This window comes from Prenolepis imparis, unplaced genomic scaffold (assembly GCF_030444845.1).
Source record: "Prenolepis imparis isolate NDT839.2.m4 unplaced genomic scaffold, iyPreImpa1.0 SCAF_5, whole genome shotgun sequence".
Taxonomy (NCBI): domain Eukaryota; kingdom Metazoa; phylum Arthropoda; class Insecta; order Hymenoptera; family Formicidae; genus Prenolepis; species Prenolepis imparis.
Window position 1 is genome coordinate 6,626,605 of NW_028141163.1, and position 13,995 is coordinate 6,640,599.

Consider the following 13,995-nt stretch of genomic DNA (forward strand, 5'->3'; position numbering starts at 1 on the left):
TAGAAAAAATTTTCACAATTAAAAATAAGATTATATTATTCAATATTTATATACATATATTCTCTCGTGAATGACTTGTGCGCGTATATAAAATATAAAATAAAATATCTAAAGTATATTTCCAAACGCGCGACGTAGCTTGCTTGCTTGCCTTTCAACAATTACACGAATAGAAAATTTATCTCGTGGACATTTCAAATAAATGGGTCGCACCGCGATAAATCAGAAAATTTTGCGATATTTTTCTTCTTGCGTATTTTGCGGGATATTAATCTTCACGCGGAATACGACTTTCCCCGATCATGTGCTTGTGGCGACGAACGCGCGGATCCCGTGCGCTGCTCCCGGGGGGGGGGTCACGGCAAATATAATAAATATGTACCATCCTCGTCTTTCGGCGGTCGAGGAGAAAGAAAAGAGATGTACGGAGCAGGCGAGAAAAATCGAGCAGTTTGAACGGCCCCGAGATTGTGTGTGCGTGGCCGAGCAACATCAATTTCGAGGGTGATTCCCGGCGCTGTCGGAAGAGCCCCGAAAATTTCGAATGCCCGCGTAATCGAGGAGCCTCCTCAAGTCGAGTGTATAAAGGTGCTCTTACTCGAGGATATACCACCACCGCTGCCTCCTCCTCTTCCATTCCGCCTCTTCCCTTTTCCTCGCTTTCTTGTTCCTCGCCGTCCCTCTTTCGATAGTCGTTTTTTCTATCGTCCGCGATAATGATACCCACACGCTCTCGCCCGGTAATAATATTAATGGCTTCGTGTACCCGGAGACCATTGGAGGCCCCAAAAGGAACATCGCGGGGACCCCTTACGCGGAGAGGTTCGTCGTAAGAAGCGGCCTCGCCGAGTATTATACAGAGAAAGCATGGATTCGCGCAAGTCAACTTATGAATTCGCTTCTCGTTCATTCATAAGACTCGTATTGCTATTTCTGATAAAGCTGATGAGAATTGATAATTGGATGCGCGTAATCTGAAGATTTCGCAGATTGCTATGATACGATCATTAATTATCTAATTATCATTTGATATTATCGTATTATATTCAGATTTTTAAGAAATATTCACTTTTCAGAGGAAATCGCGATTTGCGATAGCTATGTAAATTTTTTCTTAAACCGTAAAACACAAAGCAAGAAATAATAGATAAAAACAATAAAGTCGTAAAAATTTATAGTGCTGTTAAAATAATTTTTAAAAAATTGAAATTTTAATGCATATAAAATGATACATTTCTAATAATGATTACATTCGATAGAAAATGGTTCAAAAGTTAATTGAGAGATACAGTTGAAAAATCTTTTCTAATTTTATTTAATTTAATTTAAAATTTAGTATATTTATTTTATTTCTTTATAATTTTTTTATTTATTTTAAAACTTTAATAACTTCGATTTAATATATGTGTAATACATATTAAATCTATTAAGATCGCGTCAAATTAATATTAATGTATGTAAAATATAATAAACGTAACAATTTATAAATCTAACATTTCAACACATATTTTAGCATGATATAGACCAACCAACATTAGCTAATGTTGCGGACATTATTTTTTATTTTTTTGGTTGATCGATAAATGTGATAAAGCAAGGAAATAAATATAATTCTGAAACCGGTATCGCGTTAAAAACTCAATCGTGACATGTTCTGCATAATTAGTTTTATTTCGATTAGTGACCAGCTGCTTATACGCAGTCGGCGCATAAATGTGTATCATATGTCTGTAATCCAGACCTGTCAATCTTCAAATGGATCGATCGCCCACATATCCTTAGCCAAATAAGCACAACGAAACGTACACGAATATTCCTTGCTCTTTCGCGATAAAAAAAAAAAGTTTAAGGCTTACTAATAGAAGTAAAAAAATCAGCAAACTCTTCCTTCTCAATAAAGATAGAGTAATTATATAGAGTAAGATAGAGTAAATTATATATAATATTATTATAATATATAAGTATAAAGAATATATTTTAAACAGTGCTTCTTTTAACAGCTATTCCGTAAAGCGTAAAATTCGAAAGACTTACCTCGTTCTCGCATTAAACTTTCAATTTGTTTTCGATTTAATATAACGCGTTAAAGTTTAGTTTGTTTAACAACGCTGTTTGAAAATTGTCTCCTCAAAACGAGATTCGATCTCGCCGATTACTGAAAGTAGTATACACGACTCGGTACGTTAACGACCTTACCACGAAATAATCGTTAAATATAATATTTTCCATGAATCAACCGTTCGCGAACCGCGTCATTAAAGTGCCATTTACTGGTAGAAAATCGCAAAACGCCTACGATGTCGTTGAGCCATTTCGTTTTCGTAGCCTTTCAGATCTTTTACGCTTCACGAATTTCGAAAGTAACGCTCAAGTATGCGGCTGAGGATTGTGCAATGTCAATCATAAATATCGTATAATAAAATAATAATAAATCTAATAAATGCAACAATAAAAATTATTTTTTAATATATTATTAAATAATTATGTAGCACGAGCGTTGCACGTTAGAATCTGTAATGCATTTATTTTTATGTTAAAAAAATTGAATATTTTTTATCTATATTCTAGATCTTTTTTAAACGTTTAGAGAAAGCCTAATCTTTAACAAAAGTTATGTAGAACTCTGTCAAAGCTTTTAGCTCTTGTGTAAAGTGTCATGATTATTATTCGAAAAAATTGACAATGGTACTTCAAAATAAATTTAATTATAAAAAAATTATTTTTATCATTAATTTTATTGTCATTATTGTGCAATGTCAATCATGATTATCATATAATAAAATAATAAATCTAATAAATGCAATAAAAATTATTTTTAATATATTATTTAATAATTATGTAACGCGAACGTTGCATGCTAGGATCGTAATGCATTTATATATTACGAATTTTTGTTAAAAAAATTAAATATTTTTTGTATTTATATTCTAGATCTTTTTTATTGTTTAAAGAAAGACTAATCTTTAACAAAAGTTATGTAGAACTCTGTCAAAGCTTTTAGCTGTTGTATAAACTGTCATGATTATTATTCGAAAAATTGGCAATGCTACTTCAAAGCAAAATAAAATTGTTATCAAAAAATTATTTTATTACCTATCATTAATTTTATTATCATTATTATGTAATGTCAATAAAAAAAAATATCATATAATAAAATAATAAATCTAATAAATGCGACAATATAAATTATTTTTAATATATTATTAAATAATTATGTAGTGTGCGTTGCACGCTAGGAACTGTAATGCATTTATATATTACGAATTTTTGTTAAAAAAATTAAATATTTTTTGTATTTATATTCTAGATCTTTTTTATTGTTTAGAGAAAGATTAACCTTTAACAAAAGTTATGTAGAACTCTGTCAAAGCTTTTAGCTGTTGTATAAACTGTCATGATTATTATTCGAAAAATTGGCAATGCTACTTCAAAGCAAAATAAAATTGTTATCAAAAAATTATTTTATTATTATCATTAATTTTATTATCATTATTATGTAATGTCAATCAAAAATATTGTATAATAAAATAATAAATCTAATAAATGCGACAATATAAATTATTTTTAATATATTATTAAATAATTATGTAGTGTGCGTTGCACGCTAGGAACTGTAATGCATTTATATATTATGAATTTTTGTTAAAAATATTAAATATTTTTTGTATTTATATTCTAGATCTTTTTTATTATTTAAAGAAAGACTAATCTTTAACAAAAGTTATGTAGAACTCTGTCAAAACTTTTAGCTTTTGTGTAAAGAGTCGTGATTATTATTCGAAAAATTGGCAATGCTACTTCAAAGCAAAATAAAATTGTTATCAAAAAATTATTTTATTACCTATCATTAATTCTATTATCATTATTATGTAATGTCAATAAAAAAAAAATATCATATAATAAAATAATAAATCTAATAAATGCGACAATATAAATTATTTTTAATATATTATTAAATAATTATGTAGTGTGCGTTTCACGCTAGGAACTGTAATGCATTTATATATTACGAATTTTTGTTAAAAAAATTAAATATTTTTTGTATTTATATTCTAGATCTTTTTTATTGTTTAGAGAAAGATTAACCTTTAACAAAAGTTATGTAGAACTCTGTCAAAGCTTTTAGCTGTTGTATAAACTGTCATGATTATTATTCGAAAAATTGGCAATGCTACTTCAAAGCAAAATAAAATTGTTATCAAAAAATTATTTTATTATTATCATTAATTTTATTATCATTATTATGTAATGTCAATCAAAAATATCGTATAATAAAATAATAAATCTAATAAATGCAACAATAAAAATTATTTTTTAAATATATTATTAAATAATTATGTAGCGCGAACATTGCATGCTAGGATCGTAATGCATATATATATTACGAATTTTTGTTAAAAAAAGTTGAATATTTTTTGTATCTATATTCTAGATATTTTTTAATGTTTAGAAAAATTAATCTTTAATGAAAGTTATGTAGAACTGTATCAAAGTTTTTAACTCTTGTGTAAAATGTCATGATTATTATTCGAAGAATTGATAACGCTATTTCAAAGAAAATAAAATTACTTTATTATCATTATTAATAAAATTACTCGTTTCTCGAATAATCAAAATAATACGCGAGTATTTAGAGATGTAGAACGACATATGTCATCAAAAATTATATGTCGAGACATTTTTGACACAATGTATATACGCAAAATAAATTGTAACAATTTAATTCAAAGATCTTATAATTATAATATTATCATTAGTTTCAATTTAGTTTTGATTTTATTTCGCTATTGATAACGCTGCGCGAATATAATATACATATATGTATACATAGATTGTATAAAGATAACACACTGTGCGCGCTCGCCCGAAGCAAGACACAACTTTAATGAAAGAGAACAAGAGAGATGCTTTCTCCTTGTCCTTGAGTCGCTCCCCACCACTCCGATAAGGAGAGCGTCTCTCTATTACCCTATCTAACTAATGTTGACCATGCGCCAAGGAGAGCGCGCTGTCAATCTATGTCCAATGTACATACACAAGTTTATGAACAGAAGTTCTTACAATGCTCGTCAATGCTGGTGTCGTGACGAGCGACGTCATACGTCATGACCAATGGACTCACCTCTTTTCCGTAAAACCGAATAAGGCCCCGTACTTGGCGAGGAAAATTCACTTTATCACTCGACCGAACGCGATCGACACTCGCGGATATCGAAATATACGCATGCGGCTAAATGTTCTCCGCCACCAATTAATGCCGTCGTAATGTTTCGTGATACCTTCGATGCCGGGTATCAGAGATAGCACTGTCCAAAGACACCGTCCGAGCACCGATTCCCCGGGGAACGCGGTGAATCTCGATATCGCGGTCACTCGACACGTCCCGAGACGATGATCCGTTCGTCATTAGATTTATTCGGCACTCCCGGACACGGTCATACGCGACTATCGCTCGGGGCGAAGAGACGAGTGTGGGAGGGTTGGGGGGGGGGGGGGGTAAAAAGGACGCCACGGAAAATAACGGCGGTCCGCCATGTTGGCGAAGCAAGTTCACGAATGAAAGATTCGCGGACGAGATTGTCCTCCACGATTATATCATCGTCGCGACGACTCCTGGATACGTTCCTCGACCTCCCCGATGCCGGGCGAGCATTCGGGGCGCTCCTCGGATGAGCGAATATCGCGAATGTCCCGTATACGAGCTCCCTTTGTCGAGGAGCACCCCCCCCCTCCCGCGCAGCGAAACAACGGAGCACCGATTTCGCGATTACGCGCGGATTCGCGGTCCCGGGGACAGACCCATACGCGGAGAGGGTCGTCCTTCGTTAGATTCGGTACTCCGGACACTCGTCTTACGCGAATTTCGCCCCGGGCTGGGTAAAAGAACCGCGGAACCGCGAGCGACGCACCTCCGCCCACGCACCGGCACGTCGAGACTGCAACTGAAGCGAGCTTAGAAGTTTCGATCACGTGATTACTCAAATTCGCGCTAACCGAAAAACGCGCTATACGAAACGCGAACGAGAATCTCTCGAAGGGCGCGAGGGTATTTCGCAATCTATGAGAATAATAATATCGGTCGAAACATCACGCTATAACGAAGAGATGAATTTACTTGATTCAAGTTGTGAAAAATGTATTTTTCGCGATTCGATCGAGCGAAATGAAAATCGACATGTTTGAGTGCGATCCACTTGGCGCCACGAGGCGCCTTCGCAGCGCCTCGATTGACCAATCAGGTGGCGCGAGAGATAAGGATAGGTATTCGTTATTCTTTCTCCTTTCTTCTTTGGTTAATCGTTAGCGCCAATTCATGTACCTCGCGTCCGTTGATCGTTGTGCATCGAGATCTATTGTTTAATCCATTGTTTAATCTATTGTTTAATTCTTCGAGACGATTTTCGCCGATCAGTTCGTAAGTAATGTATGTATATCTTGTTTAATATACGAGCGGAAAAGAAATAATTTTATATCTGAATATGTAATAAGCATCTATGTTCCTCATGTTTTCGCGAGCAACGTACGTGAATAATATTTATGTATATGTATGGGAATTGTATGCCACAGACATTTTATACGTATAAAATGTTTCTTGTCTTTTACTTGAAATGAGAAATAGATATAAAGGTATCGAAATATTTATAGTTCAGTTTCATAAAAGGTTAGCGGAGTAAAGGAAAATAATGTTTGGTTATAGTGACTCTGTGTGGACATCGTGCGTGTGTATGTGTGCGGGTCAACTGCAAGCAGCTTCATCGAATACATCATGTATTCAGGTATGTATTAGATTGTAAAATCATATATTAGACAAATGAAAATCAGAGCGTACTGGGTTACATTAAAATATTTTTAAATCGCACATAATATATTATTTTTCATCTTAACAATAAATGAAATACATAAATAGGATATATTTACACATACACTGAGAGAATTTTCTTTTAGAATTTACCCTGCAAATCATGGTAATCGTGGGACAATATGGTATGGAAAGAATTTAATGAGAATTTCTCTGATTAATATTTATCACAATAAATATAATATCTATTAGAATAAAATATAAAATATGTTTGATTAATTTTACTATGCAGTTTAGTAAAATTAATCAAACACGTTTTATATTTTATTGTGATAGAGATTATTATTTTTATGGTGATAAATATTAATAAGAGAAATTCTCATTAAATTCTTTCTATACCATACTGTCTCATGATTACCATGATTTTCAGAGTAAATTCTAAGAAAAAATTCTCTTTGTGTATAATTTTAATTGTGGCCTTTTCTCTCCTTGCTAACGTTTAAAACATTGAAACCTGAAAACTATCAAAGTATAAGAAAATCTTATTCTATCTTCAATTGATTTTCAATGTTTACTTTGACAAAATCTCTATTTCTGATTCATTATTAGTTAATGGAACACAAAAAAATTGATAGTTGTAAAATTTAATTAAGTTATATAGAATTTTATTTTAAAATAGATTGAAAAATATACCAAATATACATTGAGAGAATTTCCTCTTTATATATAATTTTAATTGTGGCCTTTTCTCTCCTTGTTAACGTTTAAAACATTGAAACCTGAAAACTATTAAAGTATAAGAAAATCTTATTCTATCTTCAATTGATTTTCAATGTCTACTTTGACAAAATCTCTATTTCTGATTCATTATTAGTTAATGGAACACAAAAAAATTGATAGTTGTACAATTTAATTAAGTTATATAGAATTTTATTTTAAAATAGATTGAAAAATATACCAAATATACATTGAGAGAATTTCCTCTTTATATATAATTTTAATTGTGGCCTTTTCTCTCCTTGTTAACGTTTAAAACATTGAAACCTGAAAATTATTAAAGTATAAGAAAATCTTATTCTATCTTCAATTGATTTTCAATGTCTACTTTGACAAAATCTCTATTTCTGATTCATTATTAGTTAATGGAACACAAAAAAATTGATAGTTGTACAATTTAATTAAGTTATATAGAATTTTATTTTAAAATAGATTGAAAAATATACCAAATATACATTGAGAGAATTTTCTCTTTATATATAATTTTAATTGTGGCCTTTTCTCTTCTTGTTAACGTTTAAAACATTGAAACCTGAAAACTATTAAAGTATAAGAAAATCTTATTCTATCTTCAATTGATTTTCAATGTCTACTTTGACAAAATCTCTATTTCTGATTCATTATTAGTTAATGGAACACAAAAAAATTGATAGTTGTACAATTTAATTAAGTTATATAGAATTTTATTTTAAAATAGATTGACAAATATACCAAATATACATTGAGAGAATTTTCTCTTTATATATAATTTTAATTGTGGCCTTTTCTCTCCTTGTTGACGTTTAAAACATTGAAACCTGAAAACTATCAAAGTATAAGAAAATCTTATTCTATCTTCAATTGATTTTCAATGTTTACTTTGACAAAATCTCTATTTCTGATTCATTATTAGTTAATGGAACACAAAAAAATTGATAGTTGTAAAATTTAATTAAGTTATATAGAATTTTATTTTAAAATAGATTGAAAAATATACCAAATATACATTGAGAGAATTTCCTCTTTATATATAATTTTAATTGTGGCCTTTTCTCTCCTTGTTAACGTTTAAAACATTGAAACCTGAAAACTATTAAAGTATAAGAAAATCTTATTCTATCTTCAATTGATTTTCAATGTCTACTTTGACAAAATCTCTATTTCTGATTCATTATTAGTTAATGGAACACAAAAAAATTGATAGTTGTACAATTTAATTAAGTTATATAGAATTTTATTTTAAAATAGATTGAAAAATATACCAAATATACATTGAGAGAATTTTCTCTTTATATATAATTTTAATTGTGGCCTTTTCTCTCCTTGTTAACGTTTAAAACATTGAAATCTGAAAATTATTAAAGTATAAGAAAATCTTATTCTATCTTCAATTGATTTTCAATGTCTACTTTGACAAAATCTCTATTTCTGATTCATTATTAGTTAATGGAACACAAAAAAATTGATAGTTGTACAATTTAATTAAGTTATATAGAATTTTATTTTAAAATAGATTGAAAAATATACCAAATATACATTGAGAGAATTTTCTCTTCATATATAATTTTAATTGTGGCCTTTTCTCTCCTTGTTAACGTTTAAAACATTGAAACCTGAAAACTATTAAAGTATAAGAAAATCTTATTCTATCTTCAATTGATTTTCAATGTCTACTTTGACAAAATCTCTATTTCTGATTCATTATTAGTTAATGGAACACAAAAAAATTGATAGTTGTACAATTTAATTAAGTTATATAGAATTTTATTTTAAAATAGATTGAAAAATATACCAAATATACATTGAGAGAATTTTCTCTTTATATATAATTTTAATTGTGGCCTTTTCTCTCCTTGTTAACGTTTAAAACATTGAAACCTGAAAACTATTAAAGTATAAGAAAATCTTATTCTATCTTCAATTGATTTTCAATGTCTACTTTGACAAAATCTCTATTTCTGATTCATTATTAGTTAATGGAACACAAAAAAATTGATAGTTGTACAATTTAATTAAGTTATATAGAATTTTATTTTAAAATAGATTGAAAAATATATCAAATATACATTGAGAGAATTTTCTCTTTATATATAATTTTAATTGTGGCCTTTTCTCTCCTTATTAACGTTTAAAACATTGAAATCTGAAAACTATTAAAGTATAAGAAAATCTTATTCTATCTTCAATTGATTTTCAATGTCTACTTTGACAAAATCTCTATTTCTGATTCATTATTAGTCAATGGAACACAAAAAAATTGCTAGTTGTACAATTTAATTAAGTTATATAGAATTTTATTTTAAAATAGATTGAAAAATATACCAAATATACACTGAGAGAATTTTCTCTTAGATTTTATCCTGAAAATCATGGTAATCGTGGGACAATATGGTATGGAAAGAATTTTATGAGAATTTCTCTGATTAATATTTATCACAATAAAAATAATAATATCTATCATAATAAAATATAAAACATGTTTGATTAATTTTACTAAACTGCATAGTAAAATTAATCAAACATATTTTATATTTTATTCTAATAGATATTATTATTTTTATGGTGATAAATATTAATCAAAGAAATTCTCATAAAATTCTTTCCATACCATATTGTCTCATGATTACCATGATTTTCAGGATAAATTCTTTAAAAAAATTCTCTCTGTGTACATAACACAAATTAAAAATTTTGAAATAATATTGCATGTTTATCTATATGCATAATATATATTAAAAAATATAATTAAATTTAATCAAATAATTTATGAATAATAATAATATATTAAGACTGTCGAAAATATCGACATTTCGACATATTTAAAATATTCTATTATGATTTTTATAGTAAAAAAAATTGTTTACCTAATATATATAACGATGATTAATTTATAATAATTATAAAAAATATCCATTTCTATTTCCACATACTTTTTACCTCATTAATATCACTTTGTTAGAGTGTTCAATCTATTTTACGCACGCATGTAAGAATCAATTTGCCAAATGGATAGAAGGTAGTAATAATAGTGCAAAAACCTGATGCGAAAAGAAAGATAAGCCTTTTAAAAAAGGATAGAATAAATGGTAAGCGAAAATTGGTCATGCTATGTGTACCGAAAAGAAAAAAAAACGATAAAACAGAAGGGAAACAAAGTAGATCTATTGCCGCACCCCGATTTCACGCATGCAATGAGTCGTGTAGATGAAAACGACATTTCTGTCTTCGTGCACGCAAATGCATGAAATCATTTTTTCGATAACCCCTCATTGAAACTAATTTATAGATCTTTCTCATGTAATTCTAATTAATAGGTTTCTAACTAATAACGCGAAAGAAAACTGTCATCATCATGTTTTTCAGTTATCTGTGAATTTGCAAATTATATTTTTATCACGTTACCGTAAAACTTATATGCTTTTCTATTTATAAAATAAAGAATTAAATATTCAATAGTAATCATTTTACTGATTCTCTAAAAGTCACATATTTTATATTTTGTGCCATAAAATGTGAATCTATTTTTAAAAAATTGTCACTCTCGTTTTGCCTTCGTAAATATAATTTGTGTTTTAACATAATGATTTCATACATGCGTTATCAACAAATATATTATTTTTTACTTATAAATGCTAATGTTCATAAATTATTATTTTGCATTAAAAAAATTATGTTTTAATATATATAATGTTTTTTATAAAATATTATATTTATGGACATTAAAGTATAACGCATAATATTGTTATTATATTATTATGTTTAGGGAGATAAGTTATTTATAGTTTTAATATTCATAAAATACTGTTTTTTCATTCCTCCTAGATGTATATAGGTAAAATATAGTACATAATTGCAATAATTATTGCATTGTTACATATTGCATTTTAATAATAATTAAAGAGAAATAAAGACTATCGCTTTATGAAAACATATTTCAATTATTTCGTGAGAAATAATTTATTTGGTTTGTTACTAAAAAATTTATACAATTTTGCATGTAATTATTTAAATACATTTTATGCATAAACGAAATAAAAGTGACATTTCTTTAGAGCAGATTTAATTTCTATATAATTACATCGAAATACATTAAATATATATACCTACAAGTTTTAAAGAAATTGATAAGGCCTTTGTACTGAATATTAGCATTTTTTCGGAAACACATATTTTTTCATATAATTATTATAAAATTTGAAAATCAATTCTCACAAATATTTTGGTAAGTTGAACTTAACTTTTAAATAAATTATAAATTTAAGAAAATATCAGCGCAGTGTGAATTTTTTATGCAATAACAGAAAAACACAATTTTTATCTTTATTTTAACTGTTCGTGTTTATTCTCTCGCATCGAGTTTCATCACATTTTAACTCGAGCGAACGTGGCATACGGGCTGATACGTTTCTTCGTGTCTCCCTTATTTCACAAATCACATCTGGTTAAGCTTCTAGGATCGTATATCACAAAATTATTGCGAAAGTTTCCGTATCAATTTCTCGGCGATACACGATTCCCTTGTCTAAGTTACTGTTACGTATAAACGACACATCACTGTCGCAGGCCGCTCGATAATCCCAGCAATCAACTCAGGTCGGCTTTTACTCGTGAGTAAGGCCAGTTCATTTTGTGTCTGTTAAGCTCATTTAGCAGAACGGAAATCGGACGAGGTTTTATACCGGTTGGATATGAAAATCGTTGAGCGCTTTAACTACGACCAGGAAACATAATCGGCCGCGAATTATAATAAGGTAATGATAATACTGATAAATATCCGCGATCTCTCTCTGACAGATCCGGTCGGTGCTGTACCGCGCAATGAATATTCAGTTATTTTTTTTTATTTTTTTTCACGCGACATACGCGACGATGTGGCGCGGTGCATCCTGCTGCATCTCGAGAAGTGTCTTTGAGGATGAGGGTGTGTACGCGTATAAGAAGCTGGTTACATTAGTTGTACATGCCTCAAGTATCTACCGGGTGGTCCCCCGAGATGGACGCGTAAAGCGAAATGTCAAGCTTTCGATCTTCCACGAACAATCGATCATTTTAAGTTCCATCATTGGCCGACGATCGCGTATACGTGGATGCATCGTCGGAATGAGCCGAGTGCAAGCAGCCGGGAACGCAGATAATTTGCCTCCCACCTCCCTGATACCGTTCGTTATACCGTAACCTGATTAATGATAATGCGAGGCTAAGAGTGGGAATCATTTTTCTTGCTCCACGCATTCGTCGATCGGAGATCAAAGGATGCGTAACGGGGATATAATTTCGGCACGACGTCGGCAGCAACTGCGCTGTGTGGAGATTTTGTATCGCGATAAGCGCTTATTTAGTTCGACCGCGCAGTTCTCGTCGTTGGTATCATTAATTGTTATTTAAGAGAGCCAAGTCTTACCGCCAAGTCTCGTTTGATATAATACTCGATGCAGGATCGTTGTATAATTATCGAGACGATTGCAGATTGAGAAGCGTTCGCTTGATTCGTTTAGACCGCGCTATCATCTCCAGAAATGTTTCTTAATAGCTATACAATATGTATTAGATGCAATTATCTGCACGCAGATTATAGCGCGGTAATTTCAGAAATTCTCTCTATCTATCGACGTCAAACACGTTGCTATTGCTAATTAAATTTTGTCCATAAACATGTGTTATCCTAATGACCCTTAAAGTGGAACCACTCGCGTTATTCTCAATTTTATTGCATATGTATTAGCACTATCTGTATTAGCAGTGAACATACGATCGCGTTTCACTTAACGTTATTTTATCCGTAATTACGTGTGATACAATTTCAATGTATTTCACCTTATTTCGCGACACCCTATACACAAGATAGAGTACGTTCTCTCTACGAGATTCGTAGTGGTTTCACATAATAATATAAATCGGTTAATTAAACGAACGCGTTGCGAACTCGCATTGGCTCGATAATAATCAATAGAATTAATCGGGCAATAAAAACGCGCATTTTATGGCGACTATTCGCCAATGAACGGTGTCCCTCTATTCGCAGTCGTTCGAGCGTAATCTCGAACTATTTCGCTCGAATGTTTACCCTCTTATATGCAATTGGACAATTCCAACGATAGAAAGCGATATATTTTTACTTCGCTTCGATGCGGCTTAAATAAAAGGATTTCACACGATAACCGGTATGCTTTGACATGCGAACAATACACACACTCGTTCACATATTCATATAATTTTCAAGAGTTTGTGAGTAAAAGTGATTGAATATGTAGTATTGAACTCTTTCTATTACACGGAAAAATATAAACAAATGACTAGTTACAATCTTAACTCAAAATTGTGCCAATCCATAATTTCTAATATTTGACTCTACTCTAGAATCATATGCGCTTGCCATAAAATTTATGTATGCGCAGTATAGGGTCCGCGGCAACAAAATATGGATCTTTAATATTTTAAGG

General features: G+C 30.3%; 1 protein-coding gene across 1 annotated transcript in view; it reads right to left on the minus strand.

The window, feature by feature from the left end:
* Nucleotides 1-13,995, minus strand: part of Mesr6 (misexpression suppressor of ras 6) — a 660,805-nt gene that overhangs the window by 267,351 nt on the left and 379,459 nt on the right. The window lies entirely within an intron of this gene.